The sequence below is a fragment of the Peromyscus eremicus genome, chromosome 14 (assembly GCF_949786415.1).
Source record: "Peromyscus eremicus chromosome 14, PerEre_H2_v1, whole genome shotgun sequence".
Taxonomy (NCBI): Eukaryota; Metazoa; Chordata; class Mammalia; order Rodentia; family Cricetidae; genus Peromyscus; species Peromyscus eremicus.
Genome location: NC_081430.1, coordinates 55,461,471 through 55,486,882, shown reverse-complemented (window position 1 = coordinate 55,486,882; position 25,412 = coordinate 55,461,471). Strand labels below are relative to the sequence as shown.

At 45.3% G+C, this 25,412-nt stretch overlaps 1 long non-coding RNA gene across 1 annotated transcript; it reads right to left on the bottom strand.

Moving 5' to 3' along the window:
- Nucleotides 1–3,520: 3,520 nt before the first annotated feature.
- LOC131924131 (uncharacterized) lies at nucleotides 3,521–23,179 on the bottom strand. The gene is made up of 4 exons (XR_009382794.1): nucleotides 22,614–23,179; nucleotides 16,802–16,924; nucleotides 5,626–5,778; nucleotides 3,521–3,645 (listed from the first exon to the last, which is right to left on the bottom strand). It is a non-coding gene; the product is annotated as an uncharacterized LOC131924131 (long non-coding RNA).
- Nucleotides 23,180–25,412: the final 2,233 nt, after the last annotated feature.

Below are 25,412 nucleotides of genomic sequence, written 5' to 3'. Positions count from 1 at the left end.
AACCATCTCTCCAGCCACAACAGGCTGACGTTAAAATGTGCCAACTGTGTGGCTGATCCCCACTGACTTGGAGAAGGGATGACCTTTATGATGGCTCCCACAGTGGATGGCACTGCCATTTGTGCCACCAAGCAGCTTCCCCTTTCTCCAAAGCAAATGAGGAGAAGCCTGAAGCACTCTCGGGTCTGAGTCACAGAAGTCAGCCTTGGCCCCTGTGGCCTGTAGGCACAGAGGTTCCTTCACCTGCATCAAGGGCTCTCTATGATGCCGCATTCCTCTGGAATGCTTTGGATTTTCCCTGCACACAGTTCTTGCCCCATGTTTGGGGGAGCTATCTGTGGAAGAGCTGACCCTGGCATGACAAACTCTTCCAGAGAACAGATATTCCTGAAGATTGTCAGGATCCTGCCAGCAGCACTTCGAGGCTTTTCACGAGGACAGAGTTGGGTGCAGACACTTCTGGAGCGTGCAGCCTGTCCCGACAGAGAGCAAGAGTGCGCTGTTATTACGATGGGAGGTAAACGTCCCACTGGGTTTCCAAGTTGCTTCATTACTTTCTCCATGTCTTGTACTGATTTCCCAGCACCTGTAGGAGACACATGGATATGTCGATACCTGCTATCACCAGCCGCCTGTTGTGTATAAACACATGTGCTCCTTGAAGGCAATATATTTTTTAAATAGAAAGTAATTTCAAAGTTGAAAATCAAAAGTGAGTTTAGATCAGCCCTTTTTGCTTGAACAGAATTTTATTTTATTTAAAAAAGTTCTCTCTATCCCAACAGAGAATTTGGATTTAAATAGTTCAAAGACATTATTTTGTTTTATTTAAACAACAAGAAAAATAGTCTGGAGTATACGGATTTTGAAGAAATTTACCCCCAAATTGATCTCCCTGAGTGGGGGCCAGTCTGATTGGCCTCTGCTGGATATTTCTACCCAGAAGTCCCACCGACCACGCAAACACAGCATGCAAAAGAAAAGCAATCTCTTTCCTCTGGTCCAGCCACTTCTCATGCGTCCCTGTGGTCTTTGGACAGGTGAAGCATCCACAATCAGAAAATCTGAAATTTGAAATGCTCTGAATCCCTACACTTTCCCAGCGCCAACCATAAAGCCACAAGTAGAAAGTTTCACACAGGCCCTCCCTCATGAGACAGGTTGTAGGCAGAATAAAATATCATGTCACTTTAGTTTCTGCTGTCTGTAAGGTGTGCATGGCACACTAATGAATTTTGCATTAAGATACTGGTTTCCTCCCCCCAATATTTCATTATGAATATGTAAATGTTATGAAACCTGAAAATTAAAAAAAAAAAAAAAAACCCTGGTGTCAAGCCTTTTCGATGGGGTCACTCAGTCCCTGTTGGCAAGCACTGCTATCCCTTCTCCAGGGCTCAGGTGTCCTGCCTTCATCTTTATGCTTCTCCTTTGTTGTCCAAGATTCTTCACTGTGAAGCTCTCACCTGCGTGTCTCTGGGGCCTGACACTGGAAGGAATTTTAAGGGTAGATGTAAAGCGGGATGCGGAGTGTGATGACTCTCCTCTGGGAGTGAGTCTGCAGAGGCTGGGACCACACTGAGCACTCTGGATGCAGTGCTTCTTCTAACTGACAAACAGAAAAAGTGACAAGGCCAGGTGAGGTAGGCATGGGAGGGAGTAAGTGTGGGGGAGGGAGACGAGAGCTCTCCAGCTCTGGGGTAGAGGCAGTGGAGGTCACAGCGCCTGATACAGAGTACCCTCACTACATGCACATGGCATATGTTTTTCTCAAAGAGTGAGGTGATGGGTCAGCTCACTCTGATGTGGGAGGCATGTCTAGAACAGGGATCATGTTGTTATGAGGACCCTTTCAGCAAGAACGTGCTAACTGAGAATGAGCCAATGGCATGGAGTTCCTTGGAGAACTGTGGAGACAGAGACAAACCTCATGGAAAGGTTGTGCCATTCCTGGAAGATGTGGAGAAGTCAAGAGAGTTCCCTTCAAACCCATAAGGTGAAATGGCAAGATGACTTCAATGCTTAGGGAGAGAACCAAGGGCCACCATGTTATGGTTAGGATGTGTTCTCTCAAGGGTGCATGGTAAACATTTGGTCTTTACTGAGGCAGTGTTGGAAAGCAATGCTATTTCTTGACGAGATGGAACCTACTGGGAGGTCCCTAGGTGACTAAGAATGTGGCCATAAAGGAGACAGGGGGCCTCCACAGGTCCTGTCTACCTGCTTTCTGATTCACAAGGAGAGCAGGTCACTGTAATGTGCTCTCTACCAATGAAGTTCTTTTCCCCATCAGAAGCTCAAGCTTGGGCCCACCCAGTGTCTGACTAGAACAGTGGCTCTCAACCTTCCTAATGCTGTGACCCTTTAGTACAGTTCCTCATGTTGTGGTGACCTCAACCATAAAATTAGTTTTGTTTTTACTTCATAACTGTAACTTTGCTACTCTTATGAATCATAAGTAAATGTCTGATATGCAGGATATCGGATATGTAGCTCCTGTGAAAGGCTCATTTGACCCTAAGAGGATTATGACTCACAGGTTGAGAACCACTGAGACTAGGGCTTCCAGAAAAGTTGACCAAATACATCCTTTCTCTTCAGAAGTTCATTTTCTTGGGCATTTTTTGTTACATATGCACACTGTTTTTAGTGTCAGCATACAGTGTCTGGCTAGAGCTACCCAAGGTGAAATGGACTTCAGCAGAAGGTGATCAGGTCCCTGTCACTGGGGCTATGAATGATGAGACACATGGCCTTTGACACAGACCATTGAAGGAATGGAAGGTGCTTAAACATGAGAGTATTTACCCATTGCTGTTCTTATCATGGACATAATCCAAGTGTTCGAGACAACAACCTGTGATCTTGTGTAGATGATGAGACCCTTTAGACACTGAGGGTTCGTGAGCCTGTCACAGTCAAAACTTAAAGCCCATTGGAAGGCTTTGGGCTGTAGCTTAGCTGGGAGAGTGCTTGCTTGGGCCTTTGAATAACTCCCAGGCAATGTGTGGGTCTCTAAAGCCTGCAGTTTCTCACTGGGTTGACATTTTTCATGATTGGAAATAGCTTCTGTTCCATCTCCCCAAGTTTTTTTCCCCTGAGGATTTCTCCCTCACCTCCATTCTTTTACATGGCATCTTAGGGTTTCAGTTGCTATAAAGAGACACCGTGACCATGGCACCTCTTATAAGGAAAACATTTCATTGGGGTTGGCTTGCTTACAGTTTCAGAAGTTTAGTCCATAATCATGGTGGGGAGCATGGTGACATGCAGGCAGACATGGTGCTGGAGTTCTATGTCTTGTAGACAACAGGAAGTTGACTGAAAAATTGGGCAGTATCCTGAGCTTATGAGACCTCAAAACACACCCTCACAGTGACACACATCCTCCAACAAGGTCATACCCACGCTAACAGAGACACACCTCCTAATAGTGTCACTCCCTATGAGTTTGTGGGGTTCAATTATATTTAAACTACCACATTCTACACCTGGTCCCCATAAGCTTGTAACAATATCATAACTGAAAAATAAATTTAGTCCAACTTCAAAAGTTCCCATAGTGTATCACAGTCTCAACAATGTTTAAAAGTCCAAAGTTCAAAATCTCTTCTGAGATTCATGCAGTCTTTTAACTGTAAGCCCCTGTAAAATCAAAATAAAAAAAGTCACACACTCCCAACATACAATGGCGCAGTATATACATTACCATTCCAAAATATAGGGAAGGGAGCACAGCAAGGAAATATCGGATCAAAGCAAGACTATGTTGAAAACACTCTTCAGATCTCCAACTCTATTCATCTTTGTTGTGAAACCCATGGTTTCTAAGATGCTTGTTTTTTTTTAGTTAATGTTATATATTTTGTGTGCCTCTGAGTGTGTGTGTGTGTGTGTGTGTGTGTGTGTGTGTACGCACACACACACATGCATCGAGCATTTGTGAAAGTCAGAAGACAACTCAAGGAAACTGGTTTTCTTTCCTGGGGATGAAACTCAGCTCATCAGTCCTGGTTGCTAGCATCTTTACCTTCTGAGCCATCTCGCTGGCCATCTCACTGGCCATGGGTTCCTTAGTTGTTTGCCACCCACCTTTGCCACAGCAGGTGCCAAATTCTGCTTTGGAGACTGGGACCATTTCTCTGGGACCATTTCCCATGGCCCATGCTGCCTATAGAATTACAAGTACCTCATGAACCAAACCTCAACTGGCCCCCTTTGGGGTGCATTCTTATGCACTGAGGTCTTCTGTTCTCTTCTCTACTTGCATTTTCAGACCTGAACAGGAAGCAACAGTGGTGACTGAAAGCGTGATGAACTAACTGTGGAGTTCTGAAAATGATCCTGACAATGTGCTCTTGACAGCCCTTTGGGCTTTTGGTGTTCTTCCTAACCCTGTTGAGGTTGTTGAGAGACTGGACAACACAGCAATGGGCACCCCACATTTATTTTTGGTTTCTTTTCTCCCTCCATATTTTTGGTGCTTAAAAGACTTAGGTGATTGTTTAAGACTATTCTGAAAACTGAAATCTTGCTCAGCTGAAACATATACCTAGATATTGAGTTTTAAAAATGCTAAAATGTACTAATAACCAGTATTCTACCCACTCACTCATCTGTCCATTCATCTGTCCATCCATCCATCCATGTATCCATCCATCCATCTATCTATCCATCTATCCATCCATCCTATAACTATCCATTTATCAACTTGCTATCATCACCCATTGTCTATCCTTCTCTATGGAACTATCTATTCACCCATTTACCATGTATTTATTCATCTATAATCTGTCCATCTATCTACATTCATCCATAATCTTTCTATATGGCTGTCCAGATATACATTTTCTATCCATCTATCATCTCTCTCTATCTATAATCTATCATAAATGTCTCTATGTATCTATCCATCAATTTATCATCTATCTATCTATCTATCTACCTCTTGATCTATCTATCCATCTATCCATTATCATCTATTTTTCATATATCCATATATCTACATTCATTTATCGTCTATATGCCCGTCACTTACCTTTCTTTTCTTTTCTTTCTTTCTTTCTTTCTTTCTTTCTTTCTTTCTTTCTTTCTTCCAACCTATCATCTATATTTGTCTATCCATCTATCATCTATTGTCTGTCTATTATCTATGCACTTATCTACATCTATCTATCTATCTATCTATCTATCTATCTATCTATCTATCTATCTATCTATCAGTCTGCCTATCTATCTATCTATCTATCTATCTATCTATCTATCTATTTGTCAATCATCCATCCATCCATCTGTCTTTTACCATATATCTGTTGTGTGTCTGGGATACATAGAAATACACAAGCTGAGGTCATTATATTCTTCCTCATGGTTATGATTATCTTCCTTTCTTTCCCCAAAATAGCAATGATAAAGAATTTCTTGTCAATCTCTTTAGCCCATGCTCTAGTGTGCTAATACACATAAATCCACAGGCAGAATAAACTTTCACAATAAATAGAAAACAGCCATTTTGTGTGCCACATTTTAAAATGCACACAGGTGGAGGAGTACTATGGTGCATTATCTCAGGAGTTGCTTCACACAACTGTGGGAGCTTAACATACAAAGCTTCATCCATTTTACCTGCTTTGTAATTTCCCATTTTGTCAATATCTCTTACTTCAAGCATTTTTTGATGTTTCTGTTCACTAGTTATCACAAACAGTCCTGCATGGGGTATCCTTGGGTGTATCTTCTTGCAAACATGTGGCATCTCTTCAGGAAATAGTTTCAGAACTTCGGTGAGTCAGGATTTGAAAGAGAAAAAACATAAAAATTTGTTTTTATTAACCTGGGCATGAAACAGCATTTGCTCTGACTATGAAGGCAGCTATGGCTTCTAGGAGCATGCGCAATGTGTGCCTCCAAAAGCTATGGGAATACAGTTTCAAATCACATTACAGTTGTTGAAGGTATCTCAAAATATCGTTTACAAGCATCAGCACTTCCAAATTACAGCAATTATGAGAATGCTACTAGATTCTATTTTAATGGGTTAGGAGAGAACACATATATTGCAATATCAAAGATTGTTTCTTAAACATTTATAGCTGTTTTCAGTGTAATTGGCTCCCTTTGCAAATACTGTATATTTTATTATTTATGTTTGTGTTCATATATATACACATCCATACATACAGCACATGCACATATTTATCAACATCACAGGCTGTCATAACAAAAAATGGGACTCAACCCTTCTCTCAGGTGCACTGCTGGAGCCTGCGGAGTTCCCACCTCCAGCTTCAGTAGAATCAGACAGTTGTTCTGATGAAAGGCTAAATAGTGGCGACAGACACACCCCCAGCAGCATCTGCAAACCGCGCCCCCCACCCATGCCCCTGATCTTTGAGGACACTAACTCATCACTGAACTCGTGTTTGCTTGGTTCCTAATGAGGCTGAGCTTGCTTTCCCTTCTCATCAGTTTCAGCTTCTCTTTTATGACTTGGGCAGTATGTTTACAACACAGGACTTTCCCGAGAGAGGCACGGGTGTGTAGGGTGGGGAGATGTCCTGGTTTGTTTTCTTGTTAACTATACTCCTTGGAGGAAGTTGAAGATTTGTCTCCATCAGGTTGAACCGTGGGCTAGAGTCTGTGGGGGGCATTTTCTTAATTGCTGATGAATGCGGGAGAGCCCAGCCCACTGTGGGTAATGCCTCTCCCAGCAAGCAGGCCTGGACTGAATAAGAAAGGTACCCGAGGAAGCCAGGAAAAGCAAACCAGTGCTCTGCTTTAGTTCCTGCCTCCAGGTTCCTGCCTCAGCTTACCTGCCTAATGGAGTGTGACCTGTAAACCACACAAATTCTTTTCTCCACCAAATTGCTTCTGGTAAACTGAAACAGGAGATAATTTTTCCCCATGAAATTGCACTAAGGAATTACCTTAAAATCTATGTCTTGAGTCCATAATCTTCAATGTGGAGCGTGCTGATAATGGTACCCAAGTTGGTATACTGTGGTAGGGGAAAACGCAGTAGAGCTTCTGGGCATATTTATATTTATTTTAAACCACAAATGAAGGCCCATTAAAGCTTAATACATACAGTGGTGAACATTTACATGTATGAATACTTTATATACGTATATGTGTATATATGTATGAATACATATATATGTATATGTCTGTGTACTTTATAACTCCGAAGGTATATGTGGAATCTAGAGAACATTCTTACTGTTTCCAAACAAAATCTTGAGAGTGTGGTTTAAGATAATGGGCTCAATAGTAAAAATATTTGCATCTACTGATTATCCAATCAGATTGATTCTTGTGTCAACCCTCTAGAGTAGATGTGACAGTTTTAGGTTTTTGGGAATGAAGGATGTTTCACAATTGGTCCTTGTTGATTGAGAGCTGCCTCCCACTTAGTTACTAATTTCTAGACTCCATCTCACACTCCTTTCACCAGGTCCTTCTTCCTTCCTCTGTGAAAACACTGATTCTATGAAAGCAAGGGTCCCCTTCCTATCTCTGCACCCCCAAATCTCACTCATGCCTGCTATGGCATAGCAGCATAGGTAGGCTGCTTTTATGTAATGAAAGTTGGGGAAGAGAAGGAGAAAAGTGAAGGAAACATAGAGGAAGACGACAAGCCCCAGGATTCACTTCACCCAAGTGGGAGTGGGGTGGGAGGTGGGGTGGGGGATGGGGTGGGAGATTGTGTGGGAGATGGAGTGGGGATGGGGTGGAGATGGTGTGGGAGGTGGGGTGGGTGATGGGGGTGGGGTGGGAAATCGGGTGGGGGTGGGGTGGGGGTGGAATGGGGGATGGGGTGGGGTGGGTGGGAAATGGGGTAGGGAATAGGGGTGGGAAATGGGGTAGGGGATAGGGGTGGGAGGTGGGGTGTGGATGGAGTGGGGGGTGGGGGTGGGAGGTAGGGTGTGGATGGGATGGGAGATGGGGTGGGGTGGGGGGTGGGGGTGGGAGGTTGGGTGTGGATGGGGTGGGGGTGGAGTGGGGGGGGAGGGGAACGGAACAGCTGGTAGATGGAACACTCTGAGTGTGGGAGATGTAGATGGATCAGTGCAGGTAACTGGACTGTCTTGAGGGTTGTGGTGAAAACTCTTCCGAGGGGGAAGCACAGGAGGTTCCATCCTGTCATGAAGAAGTTGTCACAGGCTCCTGTACCACAGGAGAGGCAGTATGGTAAAGAACTATATATGGGGTTTGATGGCAGCTTAGGGTTAGGGCTCTTTGCTTTTCCATGGGAGCTGGGGGCTTCTGAGGAGCAAGTATGTGAAGGAATTCAGGTTCTCCAGAGCTCTGACTCTAGCACATCATTGGTATCCTCTGTTACTTTGCTTTTGCTAGCTGTATCCCTGTGACACTTCTGGATGAGTTTAGACAAACCAGAATCCCATTCCTTCAAATCTTGCCTTCTCCATGGACCATGAGGCTAAACGGAGCTGGATATTGGGTCATTAAGCTGACAACATGTTTGCCATCAGTGAGGGCCAACTCCCATTATGCTCTGTGTGGATTGTGATGAGGAATATGACAGAGAATGCCCTCCCATAATTCTCAGTACGGAATACCCATATTTGTTCACAGGAAACAATGAAGACATTTCTTTCCTTCAAGCAGAAAGCTTAGGTGAGGAGGTATGGGTGGAAAGAATATGTTCTAGATAGCTTTAACTGTCCAGTTGACATAGCTTAGAGCCACCTAAGAAGGGAGTCTCAGTTGAGGGATTTTCCACATCAGATTGTCCTGTGGACATATCTATGGGGAAATGTCTTGAGTGTTAATTCATGTGCAATGGCCTAGTCCGTTGTGGGAGGCATCATTCCTTAGGCAGGTGGTCCTAGACTGTGTAAGAAAGCTAGATAAGCACGAGTCTGTGAGTCACCTAGCATGCAGTATCTGTGCATTTGTTTATCTCTGCTCTTGACTGTGGGTATGATGTGACTGGAAATGCAAACCAGTTACATCCTTTTCTCCTCCATGTTGCTTTTGGTCAGGGTGTTTCATCACAGCAACAGAAGGGAACTAGAACAAGATATCATTGTGGCAAATGGAGCCAGCCTTTGAGTAGACTTGGAGACCATAATGGAGAGGGACTCTTCTGGAAAGAAGAAAGGCTAAAGACAGAGTGCTGAAAGGTCCTTTCAACACAGTGGAGACCAATGACTCCAGGGTCTTCAGAGGCTAGAAGGAAGTCCTGGTGCAAGAAGAGGATCCTGATGGTACAGAAAGTGTACAGGGCATGGAGTGAGAACATGGATGCTAGGGGAAGAGACAAAGCAGGGCTCATGCCACAGACACAGACACCCAGTCACATGGCAACAAGGAGCCATCCCAAAGGCCTTGGTCCATCTTATAGTTAAGTTGATATTAAGGACCAACAGGATGCAGCCACCTGGACTAAGAGGCCATGAATTAAAAATGGGCCTGAACAGTGGTGCAGGCCTGTCCTCTCAGCACTCAGGAGGTAAAAGTATTTCCATGAGTTCTCTTTAGTGAGACACCGTCTGTAAACAACACAGCAAGGCTAAGGCCTCAGTTGGTAGAGGGCTTGCCTAGAAGGTAACCAAGGCAGGTGTCCAACTTGTGATCCTCTCGCTTTAGTCTCCCAAGTGCTGGAATTACAAGAATGTACTGTTTCTCTTAGATAACGTGTTTGGGGGCTGGAGAGAGGGTAAGGGTGCTTGTTACTTCTCCAGAGAACTAGAGTTCAATCTCAAGCACCCATGTTGGGAGGCCCATAACCACCTGTAACTCTAGCTCCAGGAAATCTGAAGTGGCTTACATATCCAGTCATATTGTGTCCATAACCAGGAGCAGAGAGAAATGAACACATAGGCCTCTAAGGACACCTGCACACATGGGATATGCACAAACATACACACACACACACACACACACACACACACACACACAAGTAAACATATGGATGGCCGTAGTGGTGCATACCTTTAGTTGCAGTACTTGGGACCTAGTACATAGGGTCTATCTCTGTGAGTTTCAGGCCAGCCAAAGCAACATATGGAGACCTCGTGTCTAAATCAGTGGTTCTCAACCAGTAGGCTGTGATCCTTTTGGCAAACCTCTATCTCCAAAAATATTTACACCGTGATTCAAAACAGTATAATGTTACAGCTATGAAGTAGCAACGAAAATAATTTTATGGTTGGGGTAGCCACAACATGAGGAACTGTATTAAAGGGTCGCAGCATTAGGAAGGTTGAGGACCACTAGTATTAATAAATAAATTTTAGAAGTAAAAAAGACCCACCACTGTGTTATATCATGTGACATGTCTTCAAGATGCTCCAGTAGACACAGCCAGAGCCAAAGTGACAATGGCGGCTGTAATTTTAATGCCCTGGTGTGACTGAGAAGTGGTGTATTTATTGAGGTAAACTGCACGTTGTGTTTTCTCAAAGGAGAGGTGGAGGCTTGGGATGTTCCCCACACACCTTGAGAGTGGTGCCACCCTCAGAGCTGACCTACCCAATGAACCAGGATGGAGAACGCCTCTGTGATCCCCAAGCCACAGAGACTTTGTGGCCGTCAATTGCTATTTCAGAATGATGGGAAGGGGCCTTTCTCAAAGGAACCCTGACAGGTACAGAGACTGCCATGGTGGCCAATGACTTAAGTTTGAACCATCTTGAAACACTGGATCCCACTTCCCTCTCGTTATTGGGTTTAGCCACTGGAAGGCTCAGAGAGACAGCTCTATTTAGGATGAAATTTGTTCAAAGAAACTGACGTTCCCATTGGTTAGAAAGGATTTGAGGAGGAAGCTGCCTTGTGGTTAAATAAATAACAGCACCTGTTAGTGTGGTGAATGTGCCATTTGCTTCTCTGGCCTCCCAGAATTAGATTCATCCCCTCCCCCATTTGATGTTCATTGGGCTGTGTTTTAAAATATTGTTATGATCTGTTATCTGGTATTCTTGACCTAAAATATATTTGAAGGGATTCCAGGAAAAAAAAGATGATTAGAAACTTAAAAAAAAAATCTCTCATTAAGTGACAGGCAAAGTAGGGCAGTAGCAATCCAGAGAGAGATGTTAAATAGGAAGTTCTTAGGACCTGGAGGCTCCCTACCCTGTCCCTTCTGTTTTTAATCTTCTCTTTCTTCTTTTTAATGTACCTGAAGACGATTAAGCAGCTGCTGGTGGCTATTTTGAGAAAATGCTAGCATCTTCCAGAAGTATCATGATTTTTTTTTTAAATACTTAGCTTTAAAAATGTGTTTTGCTTGAAAAGTCTGTACCTGTTTCTTTTGCCTTCCCAGAAGCCAAGGCTAGCCTGGAACTGCTGAGGGAAACAATGATATGTCTCCCCTCATGGGTATTTATTATCATAGCATGTGGGTGTTTATTACCATATTTGATTAGGCTTGGTGATGTAATCACCTGCCAAAGAACTGGGGACACGGTGTAGTCAGTAGAGCATTTGCCTTGGAGGCCTGAAGTTAGATCTCTAGCCTGGTGTGTGAGAAGCTGAGCACATTGACAAGCTGCTGTAATCCCAATGCTGGGGAGGCAGAGACAGGAAGGACCTCATTGGCCAGTTGGCTTAACCAAATGGGTCAGCTGTGGTTTTAGTGAAAAGTGTCTCAGAAAATGAGCTGGAGACACAACTGAGGCAAGAATGAAGCAGGGCTAGACTGATGTTTGTGATGAGTAGGTGACCCTCAGCCAGAATGGCATCCTAGGCATTGTCCAGCCATGATGGTGAACTGTAAGCGGTTGTGGACTTGCTCTAAAGTGTTGGAGGATAATACTGGGGGAAAGGGGAGGTGGCCCAGGGAAGGGCAGGGTGAGACACTTGCTCCACAGCTTCCGTGTTCCATGCCTTCCTCTCGCACCACTTCTAAGATGTGCACTGATGCCCAAGCCTGAGCTGCTACCTCTCACCAAGCTCTTTCTGCCCAAACTGCTTCCTGCCTCAGAGTACTGATGAATTAAAGCCAAATGTGGTATTACACACTTGTAATTACAGCATCAAGGGTGTATAGGCAGGAAGAGCAGGAGTTCAAGGCCAGTCATGTCTACTTAATAAGTCTGAGGGCAGTCTGGGCTACATGAAAAATAGATATATAGCAAACAAACCCCAAACTGTGTTATGTCAATGAGTAAGAGATGGGACTTTGAAAATCTAAAACTGTGTTATGTCAATGAGTAAGAGATGGGACTTTGAACCCTGGGCTAGAAAAACTAGAGGAGCATTGAGTCCGGTGTAAAGACAGGGACATAAGAAAATTAGCTAGGATCACAGAAGATAAAATAAAGAAGGGGAAATAACCCACAAAATAAGGAAGGAAGGAAGGAAGGAAGGAAGGAAGGAAGGAAGGAAGGAAGGAAGGAAGGAAGGAAAAAGAAAGGTAGGAAGAAAAAAGAACAGTGGGGTAAGTTGTATCTGATGCAATTGTGTTCCACAGGATGATGTTTTGATAAAAGATGAACCCATGCACATTTGTCTCTGACAAAGCTGATTAAATTGGATATTAAAACAGAACAGGCTACAACATTATTATTGCCAGCACATAATGCTCTTCATGTGCCAATGAGGATGATGGTCAGAATAGATCTCAGGACATGAAGCCTATGAAGGCACAGGGTATGCACTGGTGTACCAGGTATGTGATGTCAACAGCAACCTCCTGCATCTTGTACTTCCCATGTCTCTAGATGACACACAGAGGCTTGGAGAAGTATGTGTCTGTGTCCACCAGGCTCCTGCAAGGACACTGTAGGAGCAAGGTATCTTTTGGAATATGTCTCTGTGTGGGGCATCCATCACTGCTAATGTTGATTAGCAAATGTGGAAAAAATGTGACATTTTCTGGCTGCGTGAAAGCCATCCTATTACATGAGTTTATCAAAATCTGTTCATATTTACACATGACTATTTTTGTGGTTGTGGCAGAGGGAATGGCTTGCGCCACCCATGTTAGGGTGAGGACACTGGGACTCAGACACTTGAAATGCTGAGAGTGGTTCATGTGGCCTGAACTAAGTCATCCTGGGACAAGCAGGCTACAGCTGCCTGCGCAGTATGTCATACATGTTAGAAAATGCTCAAGGAATGAGCATTGGGATTCAAAGGCATGGAACATTCCAAAAGGAGAAAGTCTAAACATGGTTCGGTAGTACCTAACCTGACTAGCACCTTTCATCTTGGGCAAGTTTCTCTCACCTCTCATTTCTCTGGTTGCCGAGTGGGACCAGTGACCCCAAAGAGTTTAGGTCCCCTGAAGTTTCTCTTGTAAGGGGTCTTTTTGGATTTCTGCTGGGTTTGTGCACAGCCCAAGGCACAGGGAGACAGGATTCTGCCTGGCAGAGGAGACAAAGAGCCGTGAAGACAATGCTTTCTCCTCTCTTCCCTTCTCTCTTTTCCCACCCCTCCCATCCTCGTCACTTTTCTCTTCTTCCAACAATTCCTGATTACAACAAATGAACTCCTCTCTCCGTGCTTTGCTCTCAATTTTCTGATCCCAAATGTAACTCCATTGAAAAACTACAGATGTTTGGGTACAACTGTGGGTTGGTTTTGGTACAAGTCAAGGTCACACATATTTGTCTATTAAAATGAGACCCTTCCATCTCCAAGCTGGGGGCAAAGTTGAGTCTTGAAATGTCCGTGTGCGGACTTTCCCATATGGCTGAGAATTCCCATGACTCTGGGTTTTATTTATGGATTTCTGGAATTTACTTTGTCCAGGGATTATTTTTCTCTTTGCGAATGTGAGCTGATTAATTCAATGCGCCTGCTCACTTTCAGATATGGCGGGAGAAGCTGCGGTGTGAGCTTGTGTCTGTATTTAAAATTGGCGGTGCAAAATGGGTTTGAACTTGACTATTTCATCGAGACATTGCATGTTACAAGTAATTTATTTTGGGAATGCAGGCTTCTGCCTGGGTTGTGTAGATTTTGAGTAACTTGATGCTTACACTTATTTCTGAATATTAAAGTTATTTGGGCTGTGGACACTTTGAGATTTTTTTATAATCTGATCAGTGCTAGATATATAAATAGCCATAAAGGGTCAAAGTGAAGGCTTCCCCCCCCTATCCCCGACTCTTACACCAGGGTATTGACTTTCCATATTATGCCTTCAATAAATACAATCCAAAGGAAACAATCCAGGCAAAGGAAACAATATCAAATGGAAAACACTCCACAGAAGATAGTGGGTATGAGGCTTGCTTGTTTTTAGGAATAAGGAAGTTGTAGACACAGAAACTTACACTATTTATTGTTACTAGCTCATAAATAGATAATTCCTTGGTTTTGTTTTAAAGATGGAAGTTTCCACAGTCAAGTTTAGCAAAGGTGTCCTCATGACCAATTCTGTTTACAGCTAATACTCCTAAATTTGGAAGGAGATGCTCAATAACCACTGGGATGATGATGATGATGATGATGATGATGATGATGATGATGGTGATGGTGGTGGTGGTGGTGATGGTAATGGTGATGATGATGATTATGATGGTTATGATGGGGATGGTGATAATAAAAGGAGGATGTGGAGATTGTTGTGCTGGAGCAGATAGCACTTCAGCCCTGGTTTAGACTTCAGCCCTGATATTGTAGGATCTTCCAGGATCAATTTCCCTCATGTTGTCTTTGAACACTGTAATTCTCAGCTGGATAGTGGCTTCTCTTTGACATGAATGACAAAGAGTCTGACCCGGGTGTGGAGTAGAGGGAAAGTCATGCATATTGTGCAGTGTGGGCTGACCTGTGTCCCCAGATATAGAAAGTCAAGTCCTAACCCTGGGGAATGTGACCTAATTTGAAATTAGGATGGAGCCTGTAAGGGGGTCAAACTGAATTAGGGTAGGTCCTAAGTCTAATAGGACAGGAATCTGTATAGAATAAGGGGTAGAGACACAACACAGAGAAGGTAGCATGCAGAGATGGAGATGGTGAATACAGCCAAGGAGGGCCAGAATCAGGGCTGGCTATAAACTTGAGATGCCAGTAGGATCCTCCAGTCCCCTCCACGATTCTACAGGTGCATAGTCCCACAGCCACTTGCTCTCTGGCTTTTTGTCTCCTGAACTCTGAATATGAATCTCTGTAGCTTTGGGCACTTGGTGGCAGAAGCCATAGATACTAAGAGGGATGTGAACAGCCTGGCGGTTGAGCTCTAGAGGTGGAAGATCAGGTTCTAAGGTCTTTGGCTCTACTGAGCTGTGACATGGTTTCTTTTTATTGAAAATTTAAATTTACTTTTATTTGCTTGTGTGTGAGTGTCAGTGCATGTGTGCACCACAGCCTGTGTGTGGAGGCCACAGGACAACATGTGGGAGTCAGTTCTCACCTCTCACCATGTCTGGCCTAGGGACTTGAACTCTTGTCATCAGTCTTGGTAGCCATTGCCGTTACTGAGCTGTCTCACTGTCCTGACTTGATTCCCATGAGCCTCTGTGAAGAGTGAACTGAGATGCTACATCTTATGATTGCATGCACACCGGGGGGATGCTGCGAGGTGCCTAGCCAAGGTAGGTGACCGAGTATGCACATATACCACAGGACCACATGTGTATACAATCGTTGTTTTGGTTGCACGTTAAGTGTTGATGGTGGATTCACCGTAAGAGCTCAAGATAGGCTAGTCTCAATAAAATTAACTTCTGTTCTGTTTAAATAAGACATTCATCTTTCAGCTCTCTGATGTACGTCCATATCTACACCAGCAACCTAGTATAGAGGAGGAATTCCAGCCCAGTGTCCTCCGCATGGAGGAAGTTACTAGGTGTGTCTGAACCTCAGCAGCCTCTGTAAGCTGACATTAGTGACTAACACCTGACAGATTCATGGTATAAATTGAAAGGAGAATATTGGTAGCTGTTGGAGTGACGGCTCAGTCGGTAAATTGCTTGCTCTGCAAGGGTGAGGACCTTGGTTCAATCTCTAAACACTCAAGTGAAAAAGCTGGGTGAGATGGCACAGACTTGAAGTACCTGCACCGGGAAGACAGAGACAGGAGGATTCCTTGGGGCATGCTAGCCAGCCAGCCTGGCCTGCATGATGGAAGCCTGGCATGGCCAAGTGTGCCTGTAACCGTAGAGCTATGAGGATGGAGGCCAGAGGATCACTGGGGCTTGATGGTCACCAGGTTAGTCAAGAGTGAGTTCCAGGTTCAGTGAGAGGCTCTGCCTTAAGGCAATGAGGGGAGAGTAAAGACCAGGACACTTGATGCCTTCTCTGGCCTCATACCTGTGCATATGTGATGTACTGCACCCCTGCCACCCCCACCCCGTATACCCCTCCCTCATGCACACAGAACCACACCCCCCAACACAGGCACATACAACCACACACACGTACACATACTGACAAAGGGGTGGCAATGATTAAACTGTGACCTCCCAGAAGCTATCAATTGCATTATTAGACTGAACCTGCCCAGTCAAGAGTTTACAGCATAAAGAAGCCACTACAATCGATGTTTACTAAGTTGAGTGGAAGGATCTGGGCCTCAACTCCATCAGTCCTTTCGGGACCTTAGGCATCCATTACCCTGAGCACAGCCCCTGTTTGTTCTAGTGAGAACATACATACTTCCCTCGGTGGGCCAATGACACAGGCTTGTACCTAGACATGAGGTAGGGATCTGAATGTAAACACACACATTCCTGGTGAGAGGCCTGGCAAGAAGAGCATTCCTTGAACGACCGGCGGCCTCCCAGGCCTATTCACCAGATCACGATCTGGATTAGCTCCGAAGGGAGCATGGCGGCACCGCGGCTGGGGTGGAGGGTGGTGGGATCAATCTCCCAAAACTCACGGGAGCCAGGGAAGGCTGTCTGCCAGGAACTCCTCCGAGCAGAAAGCATGTCTTGTCTTCGCCTGGTCCCTGTCCTCCGAGGCTCTCTGAAGCTGTCCCTGTCAGGCTGGGGCCACTTAGTCTCTGTGAAAACAAGTTTCATCATCACAGCTTCCTAGAGATTATGCTTTTTTGAGTAAATGAACTGAAGCAGAAACCTTATAAACCTTAATTATGATGGGCTTGTACTGTTCCCTTTGTTCAGGACCAAATCCTGAAGGCAGGGAATCTCTGTGGAATTCTAAGGGTGGGTGGAGGCCGCTGAAGGTGCCTCTTTTGTCATCTCCAAGTCTGCACTGGCCACAGCAGGCCCCCGGGCTCCACGACAACACAAGGCTGTCGCCTTGTCTCGCTGGGTTCTGGGAACTGTTCTGGGGAGAACTGAAGGCCAGAGAATAGGTAGGTGGGGTTTCCATATTGACCAACATCCTTCCCATACCCTCAAACTATCTAGATTGGCAGGTGACAACTAGATACTGGATTATCCTTCCCTTCATGTGGCTGAAATAGACAGTGGCCATGAATTTGCTGTCAAGAGAGGCATCTATTAAAAGCAATGTGTACACACACACACACACACACACACACACACACCACTTGTGGAGGTCAGAGGACAATTTCAGTGTTCGTCCTCACCTTTCATCTTATTAGAGGCAACATCCTTCACTGTTTATCACTTCGTATACCAGGTTCTCTGGCCTATGACCTTCTGGATTCTCCTTTCGAAACCTTCTTCCATCTTCAGATAGGAGTGCAGGGATTACAGACCCACATGATACTGTGCCCAGCATTTTGGTGAATTCTGGGGATCTGAGCTTATGTCCTCATACCTGGGCACCAAGTGCTTACCCACTAAGCCATGCAGCCAGCTTAAGAACTCTTACATGAGGATCTAGTTAACTCTGAGCTGGAAGGTTCTCCTCAAGGAAGGTTCTTATATTCTGTCATTCAGCAAGTCCACAATAAGACCTTGATCACCACTGTCTAGGTATCCTGTCCCAAGACTCAACCAAAATAACCATTTCCCAAGGTCCTTAATGCTCTAACTCTCTCCTTTTTTTCTGATGACCCCCCTGACAGTTCTTTGCACAGTGTTTATGAACAGAGCCAGTTCACATGCATTGAAATACTAGAAGCATCTATGTGCAGGTTTGGAAGGTTTAGAAGATCTCTACGTGCACTATAAGATCTCAGAAGCCAGCTCCTAGACGATTCTGCACCTGGCGCCTTCACTGACTGTTAGCTCCAGAATCTCCACTGCCACAGCGATGCCCTGGAACTGACTGACTCTTGACAGGTGGCCTGAATCGTGGCTTGTCTGACTGTGATTGTGCCTATGACCTGTCCACAGATTCCAGTTCTGCACCTCACTCCCATCCCCTGGTATTGTACTAGCTCTATCCCTGGGCTTTTTCCACAGGTGCCTCCTCTACTGGGCTTGAGCACACCCCAGGAAAGGGACTGTACTTGCCAGGTTCTGTAAAATGGGGTGATTCCACATCTCCCCACAACTGTCGTCCTTCTAGAGTATGGGTTGTGAAGCCCATTCCTCTGGACTCGTCTTCCTGGGGTCTGCGAATGGCATCTTCTTTCCTGTCACCCAGGTGCTTGCTCACCCTTACTGACTATGCCCTCACATCAGAACTGTCAACCATGACCCAGGCTCCTCAATGCGCTTCGTTATTCTCCAGAATTGTGGTAGTCTCACAATCAGACCATTTTGAAGAGCTGCCATCTTTTTCGACTTGTGCTCTTATCCTGTCCCCCCTCCCCCAGCTCCATTCCCCAAATGCAAGCATTAAACAGGCAGAGCGGGTGGCAGTTATTGATGGCTTGACAGGATCTGGGATCACCAAGGAGACAAGCCTCCGGGCCCACCCAGGAGGAATTATTTGGCCTCTGGGCATGCCTATGAGGGATTATGTTGATACAGTTAATGGAGGTGGAAAGACCCATCCTAAAGGTAGGGTAGCATCATTCCTTGGCCTTGGGTCCTGGACTGAACAAGTAGGAGAAAGCCAGCTGAGCACAAGCGTTCACCCCTCTCTGCTTCCTGATTGTGGATGTGAGGTGACCAGCTGTCTCCAGCTCCTGCCGCCCTGATGCTCGTGTGTATTGGAATGTAGCTTTGAGTTGCAAGCCAAAGTAGATCTTTTTTCTCCTTTAAGCTGCTTTTGTGAGAGTATTTTAACACATCAAAGAAACTGAGTGGAGCTATTGACTGCCCACCACTGTTTCCTGGATTTTAAGATTTAAAAAACAATCATTAATGCATAGTCAAATAAATGAATGGGTGTAGTGAGCATGGCATCTGCTCTAAGTAATGGCCAGTATGTGCCATGCACAGGAACTCCAGGAGTAAAGGTGGTAGGAGGTCACCGTCTTGAAACACCTGCAGAGGCCACCAGGCTGAGGCTACCTGGTCACCTCTCAATATAAGCCACTTCTAGATTCTTCTCTGATGGGAAACCTTGATTCTGGTTCTTTGGCAAGCACCAGGGAAAGACTCAGGCTTAGGTTTCAAATCCTGTTGCCTGACTCATGTCCATCTTTAAACACTGGACTCACACCCTCCATGGTGAGATGCTCACACCCACTGAAACTGACACCCTTTTCGGAAGGGGTTCAAAGGGGCACAGTTCCCAAGTCATGGTCACATCAGAATACATTCCCTTTGAGTGAAATAACAGAACCCCTATACTGCTCACCCAACTTTTCTCCTGACCCAGTCCCATGCTTGTAGAGATTTTCTGCTTGGTCCAATATCACTGTTCATAGTCTTAGCAGCACTTTATCTCCACCTCAACCCTTGGTTTTGACCCAAGTTGGTGACATTGAGAAGATGTTCCTGCCTTCTCTAGCAAGTCTGTGGCCCTGTGCTCCTCTTCTCCATGGCCAGGTTCCTTTGTTAGCACATTAGCTGATGGCTGTGACCTGCCAGCTTTGGCTTTACAGAGCAGCAGAAGTGACTCATCCATGGCCACTGACGTATTTAGAGCTGTTTTTCTGTATTTCTTTTCCTCCTTTAAATGTGATCTCTGCTGAAAAGACCCCCAGGCACAAAGACAATAACATCATTCATTAAAATATTCAAATCAGCTGCAGCAGCAGTAATGGCCAAGATAAAACCTTGAAGCACAAATTGCCTGTAACACAGGCGCCTATTTAGCCAAAGGGGCCTGGAACAATCTGGATTTGGGGTGCTGGAAGTGACTAAACTCTTGTCAATAGAAAGTTCCTTCGATTACTCTGAGGCTCCACATTGCAGGCTAGGCTCACTCTGCTGAAATATTTCCCAAAGATCACTAATTTCAAGACTTAATAAGATCTTTGCTTCTAGTGTCAGGACTGTAATTCTTTTAATAAGATTAAAAAAAAACCTGTTACAATAAAACTGTTCTCACTCAATTATCGGACAAAGGTATCACAAATAATAGCTGTTTTTGAATTTTTCATAAAAGATTATATTTTGCCATACCTCTGATAAGATCGAGGATTAGAACAAAACAGATTGGATAAGTTTTGTTTAAGAAATAAATCCATTTTGAGAAATAACAACTGTAGGAAAGAATTTTGGAAATCAGATGAGCAGAGTTGTGGTGAAGGTCAAATGTGGCATCTTTGTGACGCTGTTGGCGGCAAAGGCTTAGGCAAGGAAATCATTTAGTTGGAAGAGTGCTGGCCTAGTGTGCAAGATGCCCTGTGTTCAGTCCATGACCCACATAGACAGAGCTTGATGGAGCACATAGGTAATTCCAATGCTTGGGAGGTGGAGGCAGGAGGATCAGAGGTCCAAGGTCAGCTTCAGCTGTATAGTGAACTTAGGGCCAGCCTGGGATGTGTGAGATGAGACTCCGTACATACATACAAAGAAGCAAGTCTCTGTGGCCTGTGTGTGGCTGAGCCCATGTCTCTGTGCTCCAAGTCTGAGAATCTGGACCTGTAGAGTGGAGGAAGGATCCCAAGCTGTCCCTTGAGCCCTTGAAAGGAACTGATCCATCCCAAGCCCGTGTTCCCTTTGCCTGACTGCCACCCAGCTTCTAAATCCAAGTCCTAACGTGGGGTTCACCACTGGAATCCGACAGAGTGGGACAGGGAGGAAGCCAGCACTCTTCTTCTCCCCATTTCTCCAGTGCCATTTCCAACTGTACTTATACTGTGTCCATCTGCGACTCCAGTCTCCATCTGGAAGCGTTACTGGGTGTCGGTGTCCCACTGGGCTGCCTTGGCTCTGACAACACCGCCGTGGTTATCTGTGATGGTGGACTCAACATGTCACTAATTCCTGGATTCTCCTGTTATTCTTTTAGTTGGCTCATCAGAACCCTTGACATGTATAATCAGTTCCCAATTTTGGATTTCTTCCTGTTGCAGCCCTAGAGAGTTTCCACTACCCTAACTAGATTGCCCTCCCTGTCTCCTCCCTTCTCTCTTTTTCCTTTCTTCTGACTCCTTTAGAAGTCCATGCCTTGCAAGTTATTATATCCTCAACACTTGGCTTGCAGTGTAAATCAGCTGATTGCTTGGGTTAGGTCAACCCATAACGCACAGGTAAAATAGCAGCAAGCCCAGTCTTAGAACATGGAGTTGCCAAAAAGAGGTGGCCGGGAGTGGCCTTTGAGGTGGGGCTATCTCATCATAGGGGTGCTCTCCTCATCTGTATCTGCTGGAACAGAGGGAAGTTCTACTGTCTATTTTCCCTGCCATCCCGCTTTTAAAAGCACTGTATAATTCATAAACTATCTGCCTAAATAAATGTTTATCTGAACACCAGGCAAGGAGCCTGCAGTATCTCCATGGAAAACGAATCATTTTTTAACCTTTGATGAATTTTTATTTATAGGATGCAAACAAGCCAACAAAGCAGCCCTGCCTCTTCCTCTCTCCGTCCCTCCTTCTGCCTTGATGGAAAATAAAGATGCATTTCCCACTCTCCATCCATGGTGGAGCCCGACAAGCCAGTGTGCAGGCTGACGCATCTGGGGGCTACCAACAAAATCCCGGGGATAAAATGCACTTAGGTCCCAGCAGGGTTATGCCTCTTCTCCTTGGAGTACGTAATGTGAGGGTCCCCTGGATACTGGAGCCTGGGGTTTGACCTCAAAGGGAGATGGCACTACATGCCATGAAATTTATCCCTGCAACTAGCAAAATATACAACGTCTTGCTTTCTCTTTCATTCTCTGTGTTTTTCAGTGTAATGAAATGTGTCTGGCCACTAAGCATAGACCCTCAGATGATTGAGCGCAAGGAGGGTTAGGAAGAAATAGGTGCAAAATGATTGTGCTGGAGTTTTCCTGGTTAGACACTGAGTCCCCAGGGCACACAGTGATGTGGTGATGCCCAAGAAGCCCCGTTTCTTCCAGGGCTCTAGGTAGACCTAGAGTGTGCAGTCTGGATGTTTTTATCTCAAGTTCAGAACTGGTTAGAATACAGAGAGCATCACTGGGTCAGGGTATGGCTGCAGTTCTTTCAGAGACAACACGGGAACGTAGTATTCAGAGGTACAGCCATGGTGGCTTCTGGGAGCTCAAGATCTGTGCAGGCAGGAAGGATAGTGTTTCTCACCCTCCTCCGCAAGGCAGGTGGGGAGACATCATTCTGGTGAAGGGTTAGGCTAGGAGGAGATGAGGACAGCGGATTGAGAGGCAGATGGAAGACCAGAATGGGGTGAAAGTTTTCCCATGTGGCTTTGATGATGGATTTCCAACTTTGGGAGTGGAGGGAAGCCTAGTGGTAAGGAAAGAATTGTTAGTCTGAGGTACAAGCTCACCTCAGACACTCTGAGACCACAGCGTCCTGTGCAGTTGTGGCTGAGAATGGACACCAAGAACTCCATGAAGCAAGTAAAGCCCGCCTTTCTCCTCTTCAAAGCACAGTCTCAGAATGAGACACGAGAGAGAACGGCCATCAAAGTCTTCAGGCAGTTAGTTCTCTGGATCCCAAACAGTTTGATTAATGAGCTAAGCAATCTGAGGGAAGAGCCTGGCAGATGTGTGCTCTTGGATGCTCTGCTCGGCAGACTCCCATCTCTGGTACCCACACCAGGAAAGTCAGCACATGCATCCCATCTGATGACCAGATGACCCCTGGGATAAAAACCCCATCCTCCCTGTCTAAAGATCTCCTCCCTCCTCTTTCTATGGAGTTCACTCCTGGTGGAAATGCTAGCAAGAAGTGTTGGCTGTCTCTTTCATTCGATGGTCTACATTAGGATTTTACCACTTAAACAAACTTAGCTTTAAGACAATGAAATATTTTAGAAGTGAAGTTAGGGAGCTCAAGTCTAGTTGCTTATACAGGCCCTGCTCAGGGAATGTCTTGTCCTAGACTGATAGTGTCCATTGTGATGACGAGCAAGGGTAAGTAGATTCTGGAAACATTCCATTTGATGTCAGTTCCTATGGAATACTTTGGTAAACCCTAGGTCATTAACACTGCTGAACTATTTTTGGCATTGTGGATCTCCACTGAGGCAATCTTTTAGGGCAGTCCAGGTGGTTGCAGAATATGCGGGTGATTGTTAAGCAGAACTAGGAGGGAGGATGGAGTACCAATTAGTAGCTGCTGGTGGTGGCTATTTCACTGCATCCCAGGAAGGGGCCTGGCCTGGGAGCAGGGTCTTATCAACTAGGGGGTATGTGCCTGGCTTCTCCTGGCTCAGGCACTGTTCCCTGTGTGTGTGGCCACGGCTGAGCTTTCAGCCTCAGTCCCCTCTCTGGAACCCTGTGGCAGAGCTGATTGCTCCCTACTTGGGAATTCTGTCCTTGAAAGCCTGGCCAGTGAGACACTCAGTCACACGGTACTGGGGCTGCCTGAGAGCCCTGAGCACAGTGATTCTGCCTCACTGACCTTTGTCTCTCTGTCTCTTGATTTCCCTGCCTCCCTGAGCCTTGGCTATCTTGGGGCACTGCCTTGGTCTATTGATGTAGCTATGACAGAACACCGGAGACTAAAAGGAGAGGAACTTTATTTCTTGAAGTTCTGGAGGTGAGACTTCCAGCATGCTCAGCCATCAGTTCAGTGAGGGCTTTCTGGCCATCTTATCTTGATTCTGGGAACAGTGGGGATAGTAAGTGGACAGCCACCCTGGGCAGGGATGGTCCAGCGGGATGGGATGATCTAGTCTTTTGTGTGTCATGTCTTGTCCTCAGTGCTTTCTCTGACACCACTGTCAACCCTGCCCAGCTCTCTTGAGTCAGAGCAGATCCCGTGTAGCCCACAGAACACAAAGCTCTAGACTGTCGTGCAGATGATACAGGAGTGTCGTATTGACCCGATTTTCCCCTGCAGCATGCAGAGCGAATGCAAATGTGCCATCACCCTTCCCCATGTGTGATGCAAACAAAATTTTGTTTTTTTTTTCCCCATCTGGAAATCATGCCTTTCTGATTGAGAGGTTCGAGTCCCTTCTGCTTGTAATAATATTATTATTTATAATTTATGTTCTTAATTTTTATAAATAGTGCTTGGTCACTATGGCAACAGAATCTTCACAAATCATTAAATTAAGTAATGAGTAGTCATGATGCTTTGCACTTATGTTCGTTTTCCTATTTAAAAAAAAAACCACTAGATCTCTAACTTCTTTAAAAACATTAATTAATCGGGCCCTCTACCAGCAATCTCTGAAGGTGTGTAGTGAGGGGGCAGCCTTTCACCCCTCGGTGGCTTCTTTCTCTATCAGGGAATTTACAAGGTGGAGGGAGCTCAGGGGTCACCCAGCATGATCCCAATGTGGAGCTCGATTCCTAGTTAGGGTTACCACCAAATGCCTGCTAAAATGCACCTTGCTCCTATGCCCACCCCAGGACCACAGAACTAAGTGAGGCGCAGAGAGCCGGGAGCATACGCTTCCACCAGCTCCTCGTGAGAGGGTGAAGTGAGCTCCATTCCTCATGTCAGAATCCTGGCACAGCTCCAGCTCAGCTTCGAATCCTCCTGGGGCTGGGTTCTCAGCCTCAGTCTTGTTGGTACCCGGGATGGACGGCTTCTGCTGGGGAACCTCATCCCGTGGCTTGCTCAGCAGCATATGCTGGCACCACCCCTCAGTGTGACAGCCAAGGAAGGTCCCCAGAGACAGACAAAAGTTCCCAGTGGGGGCAAAGTCACTCCACTACAAGACCTCTTCTCCAGTTTTGGAGTCCCTTCTGTCTTTTTGTTTTGATTTATTGTTCATTATTTTATTTTATTATTCCCTTTTAGAAGCATACTCATGGTTATGTGGGGGGGGCAAGAGGTCAATCTTGGGTGTTGTTTCTCAGGCCTCATTCACCATTATTGTAATGATAATAATAATTATTGTTATTATCATTAGTTATTATTTTGAGACAGAGTCTCTTAGTGGCCTGGACTCAGCAAGTAGGCTGGCTGGCTAGCACCATGGATTGCCTTTTCCCACCTTTTCAGAGCTAGGTTAACAAGAGCACACTGGCACTCCCCGCTCTTTTCCCAGTGTGTTCTGAAGGCAGAAATCAAGTCCTCACACATGCAAGGCAGCAGCTTACTGACTGAGCCATCCCAGGCTCTATTACCCTGTTTCGTTCATTGGTTTGTGTTTTGTACTTCATGA